The sequence below is a fragment of the Myodes glareolus genome, chromosome X (genome assembly GCF_982192425.1).
Source record: "Myodes glareolus chromosome X, mMyoGla1.1, whole genome shotgun sequence".
Taxonomy (NCBI): domain Eukaryota; kingdom Metazoa; phylum Chordata; class Mammalia; order Rodentia; family Cricetidae; genus Myodes; species Myodes glareolus.
In genome coordinates, this window is record NC_142053.1 from 136,712,634 (window position 1) to 136,725,455 (window position 12,822).

Sequence of the window (12,822 nt, forward strand, 5' to 3'; positions counted from 1 at the left end):
TAGTTTGTTTGTTTTTTGAATATGTATTTATTTATTTATTATGTATACAATATTCTGTCTGTGTGTCTGCCTGCAGGCCAGAAGAGGGCACCAAACCTCATTACAGAGGGTTGTGAGCCACCATGTGGTTGCTGGGAATTGAACTCATGACCTTTGGAAGAGCAGGCAATGCTCTTAGCCACTGAGCCATCTCTCCAGCCCCCTCCTAGTTTGTTTTGAGGTGATTTATGACACGTGTGAGCCCTTGCCTGACATTTTAGATGTGACCTGACTTGTTTAAGACCCTTTATAACAGCTCATGTGATAGCTTTCCTGGCTGTGTGAGAAATATTTCAACATCTCTGAGGGCCTTCCTAAGTTGCTTGAGACCTGGATTTATTTATTGGAAAAAATCCTTATGTAGTTAAGGCTCTTTCTGATCTATTAGGACATTGTATTTTCTACTAAAGCTGTGTCTTATGACTTCTCCATAAAAGATTTGAGACCCTTCTTGACTCCTTGAGACCCTTCCTAACAACTTGAGATAACATGAGATAACAAACCTCTTCACACTTTCAGCCCCTTCCTTTTGTGTTTGAAACCATTCTTTGCCTAATGGAGACTATTTCTGACTGGCTGAATGCCTTCCTCACATGGTTGAGATACTCCTTGGTGTGTTAGAAATACAGACTGGTGTGATTAATCCCTTCCTGGCAATCTGAAGCTCTTTCAGCTAGATCTAAGGCTCGTCCTGTAGTAAACCCTTTTCTACACAGCTGAGATTTGGACAGATGATGTTCTCACTTTTTCTGACTTCTTTGTTATCATACCCAAAGTATCTGTGACCCATGGAGAGCTTGCCGACATGTTGGAGACCTTTCCTGATTGCTTAGGCCTGTTTCTGATGACTCGGAGACACCCCAGGGCTTGTCTGACACCCTTCATGACTATGTGACGCCATTCCAAAGTTGTTTACTGTCTTTATAGTATGGAGTAGTTCAGAGACTCTTCCTATTTTAGTATCTGTGACATGCTCTCTGTCATTTATGAACCCTTTTGTGACACACTTGTACCTTTTTTCATTATTCAAGACAATTTTGACATCCTAGCTGCTTTCTGAGACCCTTCAGGTTTACTGACAGAGCTAAGAACTCTCTTGACTCTTTGGGTGTGGCCCATTCCTGACCTTTTTCCAAGTTCTCCTGACTTGGATGAGACTGTTCATGATATGCGACACCTCTTCTGACTTGCTTGAGAGGCTTCCTGACTTTTTTGAAAGCTTCTTCTGCATTCCTGAGACTCTTTGGAAGATACCTCAGCCTCTTCTCCCAGTTGGAGATGCACATTGGCCTGTTTGGAGCTCATCTTAACCACTCTGAGAAACTTCCAGACTTATTGATTGAGATTCCTGATTCATTTGAGACTCTTTCCACAGTATACAGCATTTCCTAGCAGTTTGCTACTCTGTTGGGTGGGTATATTTGAGGTTACTGCTGGCACATTTGAAACTCCTTTGTGACTCTAAGCTTTCCTGCTATGGTGACATTCTTTGTTACATCTGAGACACTTCCCTTCTGAGACCCTTCCTGACTTAATTATAATTCTTTTTTGTAAGATTTAGTTTTATTTTCTGTGAACAAGTGTTGGCCTGCATGTATCTGGGTGCACTGTGTGTGCCTGGTGCTTACAGAGGCCAGATGAAGGTGTGGGATCCCCCTGGAAACACCCTGGAACTGGAGTTACAAATGGCTGTGAACTAGGTGTGGGCTAAGGGGACTGAACTTGCAAGAGCAGCAAATACACTTAAATGTTGACTCATGTCTCTAGTAAAATTATAACTTTGAACTGCTTTAAAAACCTTCCTGATTTGTTTGAGATGTTTTCTGATGTGTGTGAGTCCTTTCCTGTATGTTCTAGAATGATCCTAAAAAGTTTAAGACACTGCCTTTCATGACTCTCCCTGTCAAATACTCACTTGGACTTGTTTAGGTATATCTAAACAAGGATTTATCTGGTATATCTAGGACACATTTTATGTTCTTCCTGACAAGTCAGGGCCTTCGTTACTTATATGAAATAGTTTCTGATATATTTGAAACCCTTGATTGTTCTTCTAAATATTTTGACACCCTTCATGATTTCATAACTTGTTTGACACTCTTACTGGCCTAGTAGATAATTCTTCTGACTTGAGACTCAGCTAGAGGTGTTGTTTGCACCTTTCTGTCTGCTTGAGGCTATTAGTGACATAGTTAAAGTTTTTGTTAACTACTTTGGACTTTTTAAAAAAATATTGCTGCCATGATTTAGACTGTTCTCATGTGTGGACAGTTTCTTAGACACCTTCTAACAGGCTGAAAACACCTCTGTGGGACATTTGAGGCTTATACTCAAGGCTCTTTTGAACACATTTGAGAGTTGTCAGGCCTTTTTGGACTGGTATAAGATACTTCCAAACACATGTGAGCCTCTTAGTAAATATTTAAGCCCTTGTAAAAGTATGTGAGACTGTAACTTATCTTCACTGATCAATTTCATACCCTCCCTAAAGATGATTTTGAGATCCTCCCACTCTGATTTGAGAAATAGATCATATTAGTTCAGACCCTTCTCCTTCCCTCTTGCGAACACTTCCTATCCTGCTTCAGAAGCATCCTGTTCCATTTGAGGCACTTTCTGATGTATTTGAGACTTATTGGGGATGTTGAGACCCTCTTCTGTTGTGTAGAAAACCTTTTCTGGAGATTGTGATGGTTGGGACTCTTCTTGATACACTGTAAAACTTTATTGACTTGGGTGTCATCATTTTTTTTAATTGAGGCAGGGTTTTTCTGTGTAACCCTGGCTATTCTGTAACTCACTCTGTAGACCAGGCTGGCCTTGAACTCACAGAGATCTGCCTGCCACTGCCACCTGAGTACTGGGATTAATGGAGTGCGCCACCACCTCATGGTGGGTGTAATCGTTCTTGAGGTGTCCAGATACTCATCTATTGAAGAGATCTCCTGACTTGTTAGAGATGCTTTCTGATCTCTGCATGTGAGATCATTCTGAATTTATTCAAGCCTTCTTCTATGTTAAAGATACTTCCTGACTCGTTTGCTTCTGTGTGTGAGTCTCCTCAATGTCTCTGAGACACTCCCTTACTCTCAGCCCATGACAACTATGAGGCCTTTGTCCCTTACAAACATTCCTGATGGAGATGAGAAATTTCCTGAGCTTTTTCCCCAACATGGATATTTAAAGCTCTTCATATGGCTTTTGGAACTCTTCCTGTCATACAGGAGTTTTTTTCTAACACACTTGAGACTTTCTGCCTTTCTTGAGAATCTTCCAGAGATATGTTTGAGACTCCCTCACACGAATTTGAGGCTTTTATTTTGGTGTGGAAAACCTCACTGACTTACATGTGACTCGCCTTCACTACCTTGAAAATATTCCTGACTTGTTTGAGATGCACCCTTGGGTAATTTAGACTCTTTGTATGTTCTGGGAAGTTCTTAAGAAGTTTGAGGCTCTTCCTGTCATGTTTGAGACTCTTTTCGTTGTACTAGGAAACTCCCTGACTAGCCCGAGATCCATCGCAATTTATTTAAACCTTTCCTTGAAAGATTGGTACTCTTCCATAGACACATAGGTTTGCTTTCTCATTGAGACCTTGATTTACATATTTTCTGCTCTTTCGGATGATTTTAAGACCTTTCAGAGTTATTTCAGAATTTTCTTGATGCAGATCAGACTGCTCCTTGGTGTGTGCAACACTTCCTGACACAGCTGTTCTTCCTCCTCACGCAGTGGAGACTCTTCCTGACATGTGCACACTCTGGATTGTATCAGATAACTCTTTTTAAAAAGAAAAAGAAAGGAAAGAAGAGAAGGAGGGAGAAGCCTGTCTCCCTTCACCTGTCACCTTTAGACAGCTCCTAACATGTCTGGACCCTTCCAGTGTATTAACAAAGGGTCCCATGTACTTCACACTCCTCCTGACAGAACAGGCCTCAAAATTGTCAAGGAAACATGACGAAAAGGGTCGCAAGTAAAGAACAAGTGCTTCAGAGCCATCGTAGGCAGCTGCAATCACAGTAGGAATAGCTGGAGAGCCTGTGACTTCTCAAGCAACATATGCGAGAGACCCTTTCTGACATCCTTAAGACATTTGTCCATTTATTTGTATCCGTTATTGACAAAAAAGCTTTTCCCTGTGATTTGAAGACTCTTTCCTGTGGTTTGAGAGGTCGGATCTCCCCTTTCACATTGGGACACACGCTGCCATGCTGAACCTCGCACACTGTATTTGCGACTCTCCCTGGTGACACCGAGGGCCTCTCCAGAGAGAAATTGATGCCCTATCTGACTCACGAGAGGCTCCACTTCACCTGAGTCCTTTTCTGGAATTTTTGAAACCTATACTTAATTCTTTGAGACTCTTTCTGACAAATTTGAGATTTCTCGACATATGTACGATCTTCCTAGGCCATCTGAGATTGTTCCTCTCCATTGGAGACACTTACTCACCGGCCTGAAAATCTCCCAAGTTGTCTGTTTGAGATGCTTTAGGCTAGACTTGAGGCATTGTTTTCTGTTTGTGACACTGTTGCCATGGTTGAGACTGTTGGTGTCTCACGTAGTCCACGCTGGTCTTGAACACTCTAGGCAGCTGAAAATGACTTCCAACTCTGATTCTTTCGTCTCTCCCTCCCAAGTGCTACATAACAAGCATGCTCCACCATATTCCACTTTAGAGATCTATTTTAAATTCTGCCTGCTAGAGTTAAGACCCTTTCCTTCCCAGGTTCAGACCTTCGAGGCCTTGGGTCAGTCTTCTGTGGTAGTTAAAGACTTGGCCAGACCACAGGGCTCTTCCTGTTTGGTAAAATGACTCCTGATGGTTTCCCCGCCTCTGTGATTTATTGCTTCCTTTTGTAATTACCAAAGGCCCTTTCTGATACCTTCGCAACCTTTCTTAGCAGGTTGGTGACCTTTCCTGTTTATGGGATACTCTTCCTTTGTGACATATTTAAGCCATTCTCTTCAGCCCTTTACAGCCCTTACTGACATATTTTTAATTGATACATTGAGGCCATTAGAGACCTATTCAAGAGTTATTCATAATGCAATTAAGACACTTCCTCGCTTCTTGAGAGTATTTAGGACATGTTTGGGACACTTGCTGATGTATTTGAATCCTTCCTGTATGATCGAGATCTGTCTTGTTTGATCTGTGACCCTTCTAGAAGTAATTAAAATTCTTTCTTATCACATGGTCTAACAATTTCTCTTCTATGTATATACCCAAGAGAAACAAAACCCTTTGTTCATACAAAAATGTGTAGTGAAACACTCAGGGCAACATGATTCATGATAGTTCAAATATAGAGCCAACTCAGAAGTTCATCAGCTAACAAATGGGCAAATAGAACATGGTATATCCAAATAATAAAATCATCCTTAGCCATAAAATGAAGCAAAATATCAATATATAGCACAACATGGCAGATCCTGAAAACATTTTACTAAGAGACAGAATCCAGACAAAAAGGTCATGGGCTAGACAATTCTATTTTTAAAAAAAATGTTCAGAATAGGTGATTCTATAAATACAAAAAGACTAGTGATTGCTACTGTCTGGATTAGGGAGGAATCTTCATTCCTCCCTAATAGAGATTAGGGTAATAAGAGCATTCTGATTTAGGTGGTAGTGGTATACGTAGTCACGGAACTACAGGAGTGCTAGATTGTGCTTCTTAAGGAGCATGTGGATCTTATATCAAAAAATCATTACAATAACTCTCTCTTTCTCTCTGTCTCTGTCTCTCTGTCTCTCTGTCTCTCTGTCTCTCTCTCTCTCTCTCTCTCTCTCTCTCTCGACAGCATTTCCTTATGTAGGCTAGGCTGGCCTGGAACTCTCAGTGAAGCCCAGGATGTTTACAGACCTGTGGTGCTCCTGCTTCAGCCTCCTGCATGCTAACTATAGGTGTGTGCCACCATGCCAACTTATTGATGTCCTTAAAGCTCTTCCTGACCTGTTTGTGGCTCTTTTTGATATATGTTAGCCTGACTTTTTAAATTTTATCAAGACATTTTCTGATGTGCTTGATGCCTTTCTGTATTACTTTATTAAGATCTTTCTTGCCATGTCTGTTACCCAAATGTCAGTAAAATCGAAGGTTCTCACTGCTCATTGCTCTACTGAAAGGAGATAGAATTTAATGGACAGAAATGGGCTTGTTTAAGGCCGGCCCTAAAGAAAACAGACGAGGCGTTCCTGTCTTAAATATTTATCTTGGTACTGGGTTTTGTCTGCGGTGGAGAACACAGGATTTGCAATGAGAAAATGGACGGGGAATCTTCATTTTGGGCAAAGTCTTTCTCTCAAGAACAACATGTTCTTAGCCTTGCTCTAAGCTTCTATGACCACACCATTCACATGCATTTCTAAGTTCCAGGAGGGGCCTCAAAGTGCCTCCTCTCTTTTGCTCATGTGTATTGACTCAGAAAAACAATGTGTTGGTCTGGAAAGAACCAGGATGTGCCTGAAAGTTGAAGGTCTTCATCTTTTATTTTTCTTTTTGAGACAGTCTCTCTATGTACCTCTGCAAGTCAGTTCACATGAACAAGGATTAGGGAGGGAAGCAAAATTAACAATTTCTACCAGCTCTGTTGCCCACAGCATATAGCAATTCATGTCTATAACCAAGTAGTGAGCAAATCCATTGACACCTTTTCTTTGAGCCAACCTTCATCCGCAAATAGAATCTGGAGACTTTTCTTGTTCATTTTCCTTGTCTTTTAATCAAAAAGTTTCTCAGTTTAAGTACATCTATTTTTTTCATGAAAACAAAATTTTAGATGGTGTCTCAAAGAACCAAAATAGTGAGGTCTTATGAGAAAGAAGCTAATTTCCTCTCTGGACACACATAGTCCAGGGCTTTTGTGTCCTTCCTTATTATGGAACTGGCATGCCCAGATGCAACATCATTCACATAGATCACTATGTCCTCTTTCCAGTCAACAAGAGAAAGAGTAGCAAACCACCCCTCTAGGGGATGGCCCTGGTGTAGGAGGATCTTCTGTCTATGTGTTACTTTCATTGGTTAAATAAAGAATCTGCCTTGGCCTTTTGCTAGGCCAGCCCTTAGGTAGGCGGAGTAGACAGAACAGAATTCTGGGAGGAAGAAGGCAGTGAGACAGACACCATGGCTCTTCTCTCCAAGACGAACACTGGTTAGACTCATGCCAGTAAGCCACAATAAAGAGGCGATACAGATTATTAGAAATGGGTTGAATCTATATGTGAGAGTTAGCCAATAAGAGGCTAGAACTAATGGGCTAGGCTGTGTTTAAATGAATACAGTTTCCGTGTAATTATTTCGGGTAAAGCTAGTCGGGAAAAGGGCAGTGGGAAGTGGGCCCGCTGCTCCTTTTACAACAAACCGCAGGCCCCTTCATGTTACAGGGCCCCACCCATTGTGGGTGGTGCCATCCCCGGGCTAGTTGTCTTGGGTTCTATAAGAAAGCAGGCTGAGGCTTTCTCTCTCCTCCAGCCCGGCAAGATGCCCAAGGGAAAGAAGGCCAAGGGGAAGAAGGTGGCCCCGGCCCCCGTCATAAAGAAGCAGGAGGCTAAGAAGGTGGTGAATCCTTTGTTTGAGAAGAAGCCTAAGAACTTTGACATTGGGCAGGACATCCAGCCCAAGAGAGATCTCACACGCTTTGTCAAATGGCCCCGCTACATTAGGCTGCAGCGGCAGAGGGCCATCCTCTATAAGCGGCTCAAAGTTCCTCCTGCCATTAACCAGTTCACCCAGGCCCTGGACCGGCAAACAGCTACCCAGTTGCTTAAACTTGCCCACAAGTACAGGCCAGAGACAAAGCAAGAGAAGAAGCAAAGGCTGCTGGCCCGTGCTGAGAAGAAAGCTGCTGGCAAAGGGGATGTCCCAACTAAGAGACCACCTGTCCTTAGAGCGGGCGTCAATACAGTCACCACTTTGGTAGAGAACAAGAAGGCTCAGCTGGTGGTGATTGCCCACGACGTAGACCCTATTGAGCTGGTGGTCTTCCTGCCTGCCCTGTGTCGGAAGATGGGGGTCCCCTACTGCATCATCAAGGGAAAGGCCAGGCTGGGGCGGCTGGTCCATAGGAAGACGTGCACCACTGTTGCCTTCACACAGGTTAACTCGGAAGACAAGGGTGCTCTGGCCAAGCTGGTGGAAGCTATTAGGACCAATTACAACGACAGATATGATGAGATCCACCGCCACTGGGGAGGCAACGTCCTGGGTCCTAAATCTGTGGCTCGAATTGCCAAGCTGGAAAAGGCAAAGGCCAAAGAACTCGCCACTAAACTGGGTTAAATGTACTGCTGAGTTTTCTGTACATAAATATGATTACAAACCTTCAAAAAGAAAGAAAGAAAGAAAGCAGGCTGAGTAAACCATGAGGAGTAAGCCAGTAAGTAGCTCCCCTCCATGGCCTCTGTATCAGCTCCCGCCTCCAGGTTCCTGTCCTGTTTTTGAGTTCCTGCTCCAGCTTTCTTTGATGATGAACATAAATGTCAGCCAAATAAACCCTTTCCTCTCTAACTTGCTTTTTGGTCACAGTGTTTCAGCACAGCCATGGAAACCCTGAGACAAGTTGGTACCAAGAATGGGGTGTGGCTGTGACAGACCTGACCTTGTTGTTTTGGAAAGATTGTGGAAGGACTTTGGAACTTGGTGCAAGGAAAGCCACTGCATGTTCAGTTCTGGTGAGCTTTTCTGTAGGAACTTGAAAGATAGGAATGTTGAGGGCAATACAGAGGATGGAGGCCTGGCGTGTGATATTTCAGAGGGAAGTTTAAAGACTCTATCAGGGCCATTTGTTAGTTTGAATTAAGATTCAACTAGGGCTGAAGAATTAGCTGGGATTAACAAGACACTGGAGCTACTGAAGTGAAGCCTTGGCTTTGCTGGGACACTCACTGCTGGCTAGCTGGAGCTCAGAAATTAGCAGTGATTAAGAGACCAGCATCACTGAGGTGAAATCTTCTAGGAAGTGTTTCCTGAGAGTCAGCACACAGAAACTGTGCTCCAGAGGTGGCCAAGGTTGTACCTCATGCTGGCAGCTGAACTTGTTAGTTTAAGAGTCACCAGGGGGCACTGGTTTTGAAGGCATGAAGGGGTCATGGAGAGCAGCCAAGGCCTGGCACTGTGAGAAGCCAGGAGGGACCACTGGTGAAGGTGCAGCCTCAGTGACAGATAAAGACCTAGGATTGAAGGGGTCTTGCAGAGATGTTGAGGCTTGGCACCATGAAGAGGGCCCAGGAGAGGCTATTGGTGAAGGTGTAATGCAGTTGTTGCAGAAGACCCCGGCATTTTGCAGATGCCGGTACCATGGCACAAGCACCAAGAACAGCAGCAGTAGTGGAGCGGAGCCAGCTAGAACCTAGAACACAAACTGTGTGTGCTGCCAAGGGCAGAGCCAGAGAAGTGACCCAAGCCCCTTCCTTGGAGGAACCCAGAAAACCGTGATGAATCCAGACATTGCCCTGTTTTGAGTTCCTTCGATGATGAACAGTGATGTAGAAGTGTCAGCCAAATAAACCCTCTCCTCTCCACCTGCTTTTTGGTCATGGTATTTCATTGCAGCAATAGAAACCCTAACTAAGACAAAATATTATGACCTTGAAGTTGCATCATAAATTATTTTTTGTGCCTTTGATTGGAATGCCATCAAACAGCCTAACTCTTAAGCACTCTAGTCTGGGAAGCCATTTTACCTTCATAGTATTTGCATTTTGACTACTGTCAGAAACAGACAAAAAGGGAAACGGGTAAGGGCTCCATCATCCATAGCTTCCCATTTGAAACCTGGGAATTTTCAATCATGCAAAAAAATCCCCTCTGACAAAATAAAAGACAGGAACCACCACCACCTACCCTCCTACCCTCCCATCGCGCCCCCTATGCCCACAAAACCTCTTTACTACACCAAACTCACAGAAAAAAATTTTTTTTTTCATTTTAAGCAATGAAAGCTGGGGGAGCAGGAAGGGAGTTGGAACCAAAAGTATGCATTCATAATAAAAAAAATGCCCGGAGCTATTAGAACAGTACCTAACGACTAAGGTGCACTTTGTAATTGAGTGCGAGCAAGAAAAGCACAGAACACTGAGAATGCAGGATAGCATCAGAACACCATCTGTACCATGAATAATTTATACACCTTAGATACCTGCAGATCACACGGATCAGGCACAAGGAAGAAGAAACCCTTCAAGCATTGTGCCTACATATGTGACTTTGAGTTTAATAACCATTCTGAAAATTAGCATGCAGGAAAGGTGAGTATCGAAAAAATTAGCACGGCTCTTGATTTTTAAAAATATACAGAGGATGAAGGCTAGAGAGACGGCTTAGTGGCTAAGGGCACACACCACTCTTCTAGAGACCCTGAGTTTGATTCCAGCACCCATGTTGGGTGGCTCATAGCTGCCTATAACTCCAGCACCATGGGATCTAAAGCCTCTGGCCTCTCATGGGCACCCACACTCATGTGTACACACACACACACACACACACACACACACACACACTAAAACAAAATTTCAAAGCTATGTAGAAAAGAAAGGCTGATCAAATTAAGCTCAAGCCTCCACAGCTTTGTTTTCCACTCATAATATAGATACATGTGATTTTATGTGACTATATAAAATCTAGGGGCCACAAAGGAGAGAAAACATGTAATACGCATCCTTCTGAGACTTAGTTTGCTTAATGTGATGTGACTTCACTTTTCTTTGTGATTGAAAAATTTCTTTTCCTTGTCCATCCCTCTGCTGATGGACACCTGGACTGGCTCCACGCCTTAGCTGCTGTGACTACTGGTGTGGTAGACAGCGTGAGCCAGCGTCCTGGGACATGTTGGCTTGGAGCCCTTTGACTAAATATCCAGGGTGGAATAGCTGGGTCAAGTGGCAGATCTATTTCTAGTTAGTTTTGTTTTTTGAGGGGGGATATTGGTGTTTTGTTTTGTTTAAGACTCAAACTCACAGAGATCCACCTGCCTCTACCAACCGAGTGCTGGGATTAAAGGTGTGCACCACTACCACCTGGGCCCTATTTTCAAGTATTTTGAAGAGCTTCCATTGTGACTAGTTGTAGGCCCTGTCTGCAGTGTATAAAAGGTTGCTCTTGCCCACGAACTCACCAGTCTTTTCTTCACGACTGACCGCTCCAGTTTGCCCTTCTCAGATGGCTCATGAGGATGAACATTTTTCATATGCTTTTTGGCCATTTGCACCCTCTCTGTTCATTTCATTAGCTCATTTATGATGGGGTTGTTTTCTTGCTGTTCAATTGTTTGAGTTTATTTATCCTGGGTTCTAATCCTCTGTCAGATGTATAGCTTGTAAAGTTTCTCTTTGAGAGCAGTCTTTCTAAGAAATAAAAGGAATGAGGCAAATGCCTTTAATCCCAGCACTCAGGAGGCAGAGGCAGGTGGATTTCTTTGAATTCAAGGCCAGCCTGGTCTACAGAGAGAGTTTTAGATCAGCCAGGATTGCATGAGACTGTGTCTCAAAAATAAATAAATAAACAAACAAACAAATAAATAAATAAATAAAGGTGAGCGTGAGAGATGTGGCCCTCCCTCACGGAAGAGCACACTGATCGGATGTCTGATGCAAAACAGTCAGCCCTGAGAACATACATACAAGTAGCATTATATGGACTCAACAGCTTATATTTGGGAATATATGTATGCATACAAATACATATATGCATGCAATAATAATTGATGAAAAATAGGCCATGAATTTGAAGGAAATCAGCGAGGTATGTGGGAGTTTGGAGGGAGAAAAAGGGAGAGGAAAATGTAATTAAAATATCAAATCTCCAAAACAAACAAAAATGACTATTTGGGGGTTTTTCAAAATTTAATTTTTATGTATGTATGTGTGTTGGTGTGCATGTGTGATTGTGTATATGCGAGTTCAGAAAAGGTATTGGAGGGGCTGGAGAGATGACTCAGTGGCTAGTTAAAAGCATAGGCTGTTCTTCCAGAGGACCCAGGTTCAATTCCCAGCACCTACATGGCAGCTCACAACTGTCTATAACTCCAGTTACAGGGGATCTGACACTCTCACAGACATGCATGTAGGTGAAACACCAATGTACATAAAATAAAAATAAATAAATCTTTTTTAAAAAGGGTATTGGAGCCTCTGGAGCTGGAGTTATAGATGGCTGTGGGTCACCCAATGTGGGACCTGGGAACCAAACTTAGTTTTAAAAAGTAAACACTTAACCTCAGGCCATGAATATTCATTATAAGACACAAAACTGTCGCTACCCTCGCTCCTCCTAGATAGCTACAGAACTCATTCATTCTCTTTCCATTCTCCCCAGACTTCTTGGCATCTCCTATACAGGACTTGTACTTCTTGCTCACCTTTTGTTGTCCCTGCTAGCATGAGAGCTGCACATTCAATTATTGGTCCATGTAGGGATTGCAAAGGTGCCATTCACTTGCCCCAAGTCTGCTCCAAAAACCCCACTGAAGTCTTTGTTAATATAGATGTCCAAACCCAACTTTATCCCCTTTCTAGTCGAGCTTCCATTACTTCCCAAAGTAAAAGTTTGTAAGGTGTTATCCTCCAAACCAAGTTGCTGCTCTCTTCCTGAGGTTGGCTGTGCCCACCCATGAGAGTCCGTCAAGACTGCCTTGCAGAGAGAGTGGGTAGGGTGGATCATTGCAACTAGCTTGAGTTTCTAGCCACTCCTCCCAGTTATTTTTATGTAATTTATGCCTAATTGCTTGTGGGCTTGGGGTAGGTGCTAGAGTATAGAGTCTAAAGATCATACTGTG

The 12,822-nt window shown here is 43.0% G+C and overlaps 1 pseudogene; it reads left to right on the top strand.

Moving 5' to 3' along the window:
• The first annotated feature begins 7,512 nt into the window (after positions 1–7,512).
• LOC148117512 (large ribosomal subunit protein eL8 pseudogene) lies at positions 7,513–8,365 on the top strand (annotated as a pseudogene).
• The last annotated feature ends 4,457 nt before the right edge of the window (positions 8,366–12,822 follow it).